The sequence below is a fragment of the Ixodes scapularis genome, unplaced genomic scaffold, assembly GCF_016920785.2.
Source record: "Ixodes scapularis isolate PalLabHiFi unplaced genomic scaffold, ASM1692078v2 PGA_scaffold7__128_contigs__length_106722199, whole genome shotgun sequence".
Lineage (NCBI taxonomy): Eukaryota > Metazoa > Arthropoda > Arachnida > Ixodida > Ixodidae > Ixodes > Ixodes scapularis.
The window spans coordinates 3,705,209-3,714,029 of record NW_024609882.1 but is presented as its reverse complement, the minus strand read 5'-3'; the positions used below and the strand labels follow the sequence as shown (position 1 = coordinate 3,714,029).

The following is an 8,821-nucleotide window of genomic DNA, read 5'->3' as shown; positions in this document are numbered from 1 at the left end:
TGTCATAAGCAAATAGAAGCAGCTCAGCATGTCTGACACAAGACGTTGCCATTTATTAAGAACAAAGACAAAGGAGGACCCAGATTCGATCCAGAGTGTACACTTCAGATCGGAAAAAAAGGTTGAGAGTAACAGTCCACAACCCGAACAGCATTTGAGCGAAAAGACAAATAAGAGGCGAAGAAGGGTGAATATGTAACTTTCACCCAACCGTTTGTTTTCAAGGGCTAGGTCTAAGATCCTCTTTATCGGGATTCCTAAGATTCTGCATAAATACTCTTGACAATTTCTAGTTTCCAACTCTCAACATTTTACGCTAAGTTTTGGTGATTTAATCTTTATTATATTATTATATACTGCAAAGGCATGCGCAACGGGAGCGGTTTCAAAATTTATTTGAGCTCACGCCTAACTAGCGGCACATAACCAAGCAGGGTAATCGCCCACAGGTCCTTGCGACTCTGCGAACACCTCAAATCGCACAAGAACGCAGTATTTTATCCAAACAAATTCTACCACGCACATTCTAAAGCGATGAAGATGCTTCTACACTCTCGTTGTATTCTCCACAATTCATGTGAGTTCGAAAGTTTGGCTCTAAGTAGAGACGCACAAGATAGGCCTGTTATTTCGCACTGCACTATTTTTCCGTATCGGTTTCCTCGCCGGGATTTCTAAGGTGGGATCTACATTACTGAGGAATTAGCGACGCTTAACTCTATTAGAGACTCGCTATTTTCAAGCGAGGCTGGCCAATTAACCCAGACCGTTATCCTGTGCAAGCTTCTTTTGATTCCCAATTGAGAAACTATGAGGAATGTTTTTTTATGGCGTGTTTTTCTTGAACAAGCTCCTGCTAACGTAGAGAGATAGGTAGTAATAATAATTCCCCGTTAATCTGGCGCTGTGATTAGTCTCATTGCCTCTAAGACAACAACTTGAATCTGGAATATTTGAGCTCACTCCCGCCAGTTCTCTTCTCTGAATGGACGTTGTGCGGGTGGTAGTTAGTGTAATCAGTTTGGCTTGGCATGTACTAACGAGAATATACCTTGTGCTGCACTGCCCAGTCCATTTCTATTGAGCGGGCGCGTTAGGAAAGTTATGGACATTAATTCAAGAAACTTTGTATGTTATGACCGAACACAGCCGAATGAACAGAACAATGTCAATGAACGTACGTGACTTACAAATTTATTATACTTACGATGCAACCTCACAAATAAAAACCCCTTAATTGGTTTTTGTAAGACACAAATGTGTTTGGACATGCACTTATTTTTTATACTTCAACCGATGAAAATGTTCACAGTGGCGTGAACCTTTTTTATTACTATGAGCTGCTCTTTGTGAGCTCGCAGCACGCACCATTCTGAACACTGTGAGGACGTACAAAACTGAAAAGATAATCCGCCCCATACTAACCAGCATTAAAAGGAAGAAAAGTACACACTGCGGCTTGAGAGAGAATTCCAGCTGACGTCTTCACGCTCTCCAGCAAACAAATGAATAGCGTTGTTCTTCAGCATTGAAAACTAATACAACCTAAAAGAAAAAAAAAGGAAAAAAGAAAACTGAACCATTTCCTAGATTTTTTTAGTAACTATTGCCGTTAAACATAAATGAAATACAAAGAAAAAAAGTCTTTGATACTACAAAAGCTCGTCTATAACTCTAATAACCCGCTTTTTCCCCCGACTGATATTTTGTGTGTGTGTGTGTGTGTGTTTAGGTAAAACTTTTTATGACCTCAAATTTTTTAAACTTTCGTTAAGGGGCTTTCGTTTTGTGTTTACTTCCCCTTGCAGGTTTTTTTAAAAAAATTTGCTTTGCTATTTTTCGCGTTTATACTTCACTTGGCCAGTGTCTAATTTAAGAAAACTGATTTAGTATGAAAACGTAGTAAAGAAGAAAATAGCCAGGTGGCTGTTCTTCGTCGCAAACGGCGCATCATCCTAACATCCGTGTTACAAATATTTCTAGAAAAATATCAATCGTAATTTTCTCGATTACGCGATTTGCTGGGCCCTCGTGAAAAATTGACAACTGCCACATTGATATTCTGCAGAAACCAGCAATGCTTGACTGCGGGCAGAGAGTCAGGTGTGACATTAACTTTTTTAAAGATTATTTCTTCATCCATTCGGCTATTTCCAATGCCTTAAAGTCGTTGCCAATACTTCTACGAGTGAGTCACTCATCAAAGCGTTTCCTGCCCTTCTTAGGCTCCCTCGAAAATCACTTCCTCAATTTCTTCTTACCAATTTTTTGTATGGCTTTATTTTTACGTCCGGAGTATTTCTATATTGTGATTAGGCGTTTCGAAAACTCGCACAAATCCGAACCTAATCCTCGTTTATGGCTCAGAAAGGAGTCGTCTTGAGGCAATACCACCTAGAAGACAAGGCCCGCGCATGACGTCATCGTTAGTGGCCCTCCGAACCGCCCCCAGAGTCGGGCACGCTAAAATCTCAACGAGAGTACGTCGCATAGCGACAGACGCTTACGTCTTGGCGTTGAACTTTTTGTGAGACGCTTCGGCACGCAATGGCAGGGATATACTGACGCATGGTTGGTGGTACTGCGTGGAGAAACTAATGGTGACGTTTGGTTAGGGGAAGCAAGGCTCAGACCTTATTTTCTTTTTGGTATCGCTCGAGGTCCTCGAATTGCTCACATAGACCCTTCTGTTGGCTGTATTTTGCGTTTATACAAAGGAAAATTACCGAATCGATTCAGCTGATTCATCGTTGATGGCCCTCCGGAAGTTGCGTCCATTTCCGTCCGCCTAAAGTGGCCGCACTTACGGCCTTTTGTCTCGCAGCTGACAGGATTCGTTGTGAAAAGGCCACTTGACCTCTCGGTTACGTATGGCTGACATTTTGCGAACGCAAGCGCACAAGTTAATTTAAGCTCGTTGAATCTCGATTATGTTTTTCCTGTCGTTTCCTGCTTTTGTTTGGGAGGAAAACTTCAAGGTGGAAACTTGTCTGCGCATTTGGAGAAAACGCCAATGTTTCTTTCATCCAGGGTGGAAAACAATTATGCTACAAAGCAGATTAATTAATTTACTTATTTTATTTAAATTTTTTTTTTAAATTGCATATAAAATAATTTTACATAATACATTTAGCATGAAAATCTAGACATTTTTTACCACTCTGTTTATTTTAAATAAAGCAGTCGATTGATCGATTCCCTGGTCACAATGCCGAAAAAAGGATTACTGTAAATGCAATGTACAGTTCAATTAACAACTCCGTAATCTGTGTAATACCCGTCCCACTAGAACAAAAACAGCATGGTTTTTGTTAGTTAAAAATCTTTACCATTTTATTTCGAGTTCTTTGTAGATTGCATCAGGATATTACTTTTATAATTTATACAACGGATTTACATTGGGTAGCATTTGATGTCGACTGAGCCGGCATATCGTCCTCTTGGTCTTCTCTTTGTAGCCCAAACAGACGCGCTCAAGCTGTCGACCGTCTTCTGCTCCTTTAGCATTGAACAAGGACGTTACCTAGCTGGCGAGACAAGTTGAATGTATAAATCAAGCGCAACGCTCCAGCTCCAACTTGCTCAAAAGAGCATTTAATTTAGCTCGTCTTCAGCCGGATATAAATCTGTCTTTTTAAAAATTTGATCTAAATACAGTACAAATACGCAGAGAAAGCATTAAATAACTAACAAAAAGCAAATATTGAAATAATATATATTTTTTTCCGGAAATGTTTTGATATAAAGTTGGCCTAATTTAAGTAAAATTTAATTTGTGATTTATATCAAGATTTAAATCATATTGCTTTTGATCCTTTATCCTTCATTGTTCGACGCTACCCAGAGCGGCCAGTTGTAGCTACGCAGAGTGGTGGACAGGTCGTTTATTGGGGCGACTTTATAAACGGTCTATATGTATACAAAAAACACATAAATGCAGTGAGGGCCCACATAATTTTACACTCACTAAATCACAACACAAATAAATTAAGAATCTTTGACATTCGCACGATGAATATCACTTGTTCTTTTTTTTTTTTATTGTTACAATGCTAAGGAAATTGGAAGTCCAGAATGCTTCCACGCTAAAGGCTGAAGATACTTTTACTGTCAGATGACCACATTTCATTGAAACCAAAGCAAACTGGGGGCCCTACTGCATTGCAATTTGCAAGCTTCCAAAAAATAAAAAAAAGTATTAATGATAATCATTATTTAGCTATACTAGAGTTTGAAACAATGCATAATGGATCTACGCAGAAAGGGAGCCTTCAGTCAAGTAATTTGCGGCCGTCTCATTGTGGTCGTGTACAAAGTTCAAACCACAATACAGAACCCGAAACCACCGGAGAGTGAAGGAAATAAGAGCGCCTAGTGCCATCTACCCCCAAAAAGTTTTGGATCACATGATTCCGGTGTTTCCGCTGTAGGAATGCAATCTGAAAGGCAGACATTATTGTGATTAGCATCGACCGTGTCTTGGCTGAGAATATCGGTGGTAGTTCTCCGCTCCATCCATCCTGTGTTTTTTCTCTAGCGGCGGTAAGCAATGCTTTTGCAACTAGGGCCCATGGCAAGCAGGAGTGCGAGTGAGAGATACGATTGGATCGATTTGTTTTTATAAAATATAAATTCTGCGAGATATCGGCTTATTTGGATTGTGTCAGTGAGAGTTAAGGACCAATAAAATAAATAAGTGTGTGCGCCTCTTCCCTCTTGTCGTGGTTTGGCTGACGAGCTTTCTTAAGGACGGGTTTATTTTTTTTTTCAGTGCGTCCCCGAAATAAAAGTAACGTAAAAAAAGGAAAAACAAAAAAAACACGCCGACACTTTGTTTAGTAGATAGCTTGTTATGGTTATTCATTTGCAGCAAAAAAAAATGCTGCCATTAAAAGCAATATAGTAGAATTGTTTCTTAAATAATAGCGTACTTAACGTATTTAAACGAAATAAGGTCGACCTTTTTATGAACAATGCCTGCATGTGTATTTATGAGCAACGCTCATCAAGAGCCAGTTATTGCAGTTTATGGAAGGGTCGCGGGGAATGAGGAGACACCGATAATGTCAGAACGCAGAAAAAAGATCTGTGTGATCATACTCCGTTATTGCAATTGTTATCCTTGCGTAGTTTTTTGCCAGCTCATTTCAGGAGTCTTAATTATTGGTCTCCGTAGGGTCTGCAAGAAAGTAGACACACAGGTCTGCTTATAAAAAACAGATCGGCACATTTTAAAATAAATACGTTAGTCAATATTTCGAAACCCAATACTTTGGAACAAACAAAATCCATTGTTGCCGAGTAGCATAACAAGAACACTATAAAAAATAACTAGCATACTACCCAACGACCAAATCTGATATTATGCAAGGCTTTCCTCCTCCGCGCGCGCCGTTCGGATGGTGGGGTGGTTTATTGAGCGAGTACGCGAATGGAGATAAGCAAGTCAAAATTGTGTCTGTTAAAGGACAGGAAGCGCGCCGAAACGCTTGTCTCCATTTTATATCTCAGATCGACAGATTCCCCGGCGCGCTGGCCCATGAGCTCGTGCTCTTGTCGGCTTTCGTCTTCTTATAATATTCGACATTATGCTCCCCCCCCCCCCCCCCCCCCCCCTGCGGCGACGAAGGAGATGATCCCCACCTCAGCAGATAAATCTGCTGAGCAGGACGGCGTAGTTCCGAGCCGCTGGAGAGTCGTAGTGCGCATGCTCGAGACACGCCGTCTCTGCAGAGAAACATCTTCGTCACTCGACCAAGTTTTCATAGCAGAAGACGTGAGTTGTCGCCTTCTACGATGACCACCTGTAGTCGAAGCAGTGTTGCTGTGGTGCCGGTGCGGGCGTTGTGCCACTGCAACAAATCTTCTCTTCTCCACCGCTTCCATAGATGTTCCATTGTCCGCTTTCGAACTTGAGCACGGCTGCAAACGTCCACAGATGTCGGGCTTAGTGATGCAGACTCTACTACCAACAGCAAACTGACCCCGCATTTCCCGAGGAAGAAGTGTGATGGTGTGAACGCCTGTTGACCTTCCAGTTCGGAGGTTAGATAAGTCAGTGGGCGCTAATTCAAAACGGCTTCGACTTCGTGGTGTACAATGGTCAGTTCCTCATATGATAGATTGTTGCGACCCAGACATCGCTTTAGGCAGTCCTTTTTAGAGCGGATGACACGCTCCCACCATCCCCCCCCCCCTTTCCCTCCAAGGGACAAATACGGAGTCTGCTTGCATAGTCTTGAATGTCGGGGGTCGTGGCAACGCTGAGGATCTGTGTGGATTGGTGGAACGTTGAAGCGTTGTCCGATTGGTTTCGAAGTTTCCGCGATCGTCCCAGCGCCTATGCGGTTTCGGCACATCCTTTTCTTCTCCGCTTGAATTACGCCTCGTGCTGCACCACGGAGCCTGTGGATGTCTTGCGCTTCAATGTTGTCGACGTCCCATTTGTCGCGCTTCCCAGGGAAACGTCGGATGCATCCGAAGCCTTGCGTTTTCTGTAATTTCTGCATCCACGCTGTATCTTCTTGGCGGTGACGTTGCGCTTGACGCGTTCCACCTTGGGATTCGTCTCCGGAGGCTTTGGGTTGCCATGCTGCTGCTTTGTCCTGTGCGACCTCTTTCTGCACGCCAACGACACGTTAGCTGTCAACTGCTCCTCCTTCCGCTTCTTGACAACTTCCGTCTGCTTCTCTCCAAGCGGAGTTGGAGCAGACGACCCATTGCTGCGGGTCGCATTTTGGTTTCTGCTCACGCTGAAGGTGTCCAAGTGTTTTGCTGTAACCACCCTATTGGCTTCGCTCGTAGACTTGACTCGTCCCGAACTGGCCGGACGCTGGCTACGGCTGACTGTGGCTGCCCTGGATGCGCTCGGTTGAGGATTGACCTGCGATTTCAGCCACCGGATCTCCTGGTCTTTTTCTTTGACCTGCAGTGTAAGACGACGATTGTCTTGACCATTCCTTTCCATCTGCTCGCGCAGCTTGATCAGTTCTGCGCTTCTTCCTCAGTGTGAATTTAATGAAAGGCGGCTTCTGGGGGGCTGCGGCTTGTTTATGGCCTCCGAGAGGTTGTTCTGCAAGCGCTGGAGCTTCCTGAGCTTGTCTTCCTTCTTACGCAACTGCACCTCTAGCTTCATGCACTTTTGCTTTAGAACGTCGTTTTCCTTCTTCTTGTCCTGCGGCACGGCGTTTTTTTTTTCTTGTGGAGCAGGGTGAGCTTGTCGTCCTGTCGGGTCTTCCTCCAGTCACTTCATCTTGATCTTCGGGCTCTGATTTTCCACGTGGGACTGCGCACTTTTTCTTTTTGAAGGGTGGCGGCCTCTTGGCGCAGCTCCTCTGTGCTGGCTTTTTTGGCACAGTTTATCCGTTGTAGCCCTAACCGAAGCCATGGCTGAACTGTTGGGCTTCTGTCCACGAGTTTCTCCACTGTTCTAAGTCCCATCCGACGAGGATTTGGAAGGTTCATTTGTCAGACGCTGTTGGGCGACGACGAATTGGTCGACCTGCGAGCCGCCAGAGCAGGTGCCTTAGCGCTTGTGATGACACCGTTCATTAGATGGCAGCCTCGGACAACGACGACACGCCTGCTTCACCATGGCAACGCTGCGATACAGCCGCCATTCTTTGATAGCTGTTTGTGAAAACAGCAGTCATAGAAAGGGTAGAGGGAGGGACGGTAAAGGAATCGAGGGAAAAGTAGAAAGCGTGAAATGGTCGTCGGTCTTTAACGCTAATAAAGAGGTATATGAAGACAAAGAGCCTGTATGTTTAGGTTCGTCAAATAGTGGGGAAGACAAAAAATGAGCAAAGTCTTGGCGAAAAAAAAAACGCTAGCGACAAAAAAAAACAAATTGAATTACGACGGCGATTGAACCGCTCGTACAGGGAGGAAAATATTGATAATAAGTTTTGTTTTAATATTACTACCTTGTAACAATTAGGTATGATTTTCTCTCGGTATTGAATTGTGCCTAATTTGTATTATTAATCTCGTGGCTGTGTTTTACAAAACAAGAAGAAACCAGACAGACCAGGCTTCCAGCAAAGGCGGGATAATTGCATATCCTGGTAGAATTCTGGATACATTTCTTGCTGGAGCGTTTGCCTAGAATTTAGGAAGCCTCGAGTGTTTAGAAAACAAAAAACTCAGAACTATATTTGGAGAATAGGAACCGAAAATAAGCGTTCTTTTATTTTTTTCAAGAATATAAAAATAAAACTTAATGGCTTTCGCAGTTCTTTTCTTTTTGTAGTTATAGGCTCAATGTTAATTTCTCAAGGTTAATCGAGGCGTGTTTTATAAATGCTTGTTATCAATGCAGGGATTGATGAGGTATTACGGTGTTGATGAAAAGTTTAAGACTTGAACACTAACAACCAGGATCCTAAACTTAATAAAAGCAAAAATTTTTGTCCCTCAGTGGTGTTGGAAATAATGTCGAGGTCATAAAAAAACACAAATGGCTTTTTGAAGTTTATCATTTTGTGGGTCATTTGATCAATCGTGATGCCATCGTCACGAGCACCGAGTTCAGGCAGACCGCAGCCAGACCGAAATTGAGAGGAGCATCGAGTCTCGTATCCGTTACCCACAGCACTAACTATAATGACCTTTGACTCTCAGCGTAGATAACCTCCCAACGTCTTAAGCAGACGCTAACGAGAACTAACAATCCTACAAGATGCGAGAATAGACAGTCTCAATATATAAAAAGCCTCGTGTCTGGCCTGCTACGTCCTCACTTGAACTGGGTTCCAACGAATGGCTTCTGCAGGAAGAATGCAACTTTCTGAAGGCACCGGAATCTCGTTTGCGTTACCCA

At 43.1% G+C, this 8,821-nt stretch overlaps 1 pseudogene; it reads right to left on the bottom strand.

Annotated features, from left to right (window-relative positions):
- Window positions 1-6,379: 6,379 nt before the first annotated feature.
- On the bottom strand, window positions 6,380-7,464 carry LOC8041621 (annotated as a pseudogene).
- Window positions 7,465-8,821: the final 1,357 nt, after the last annotated feature.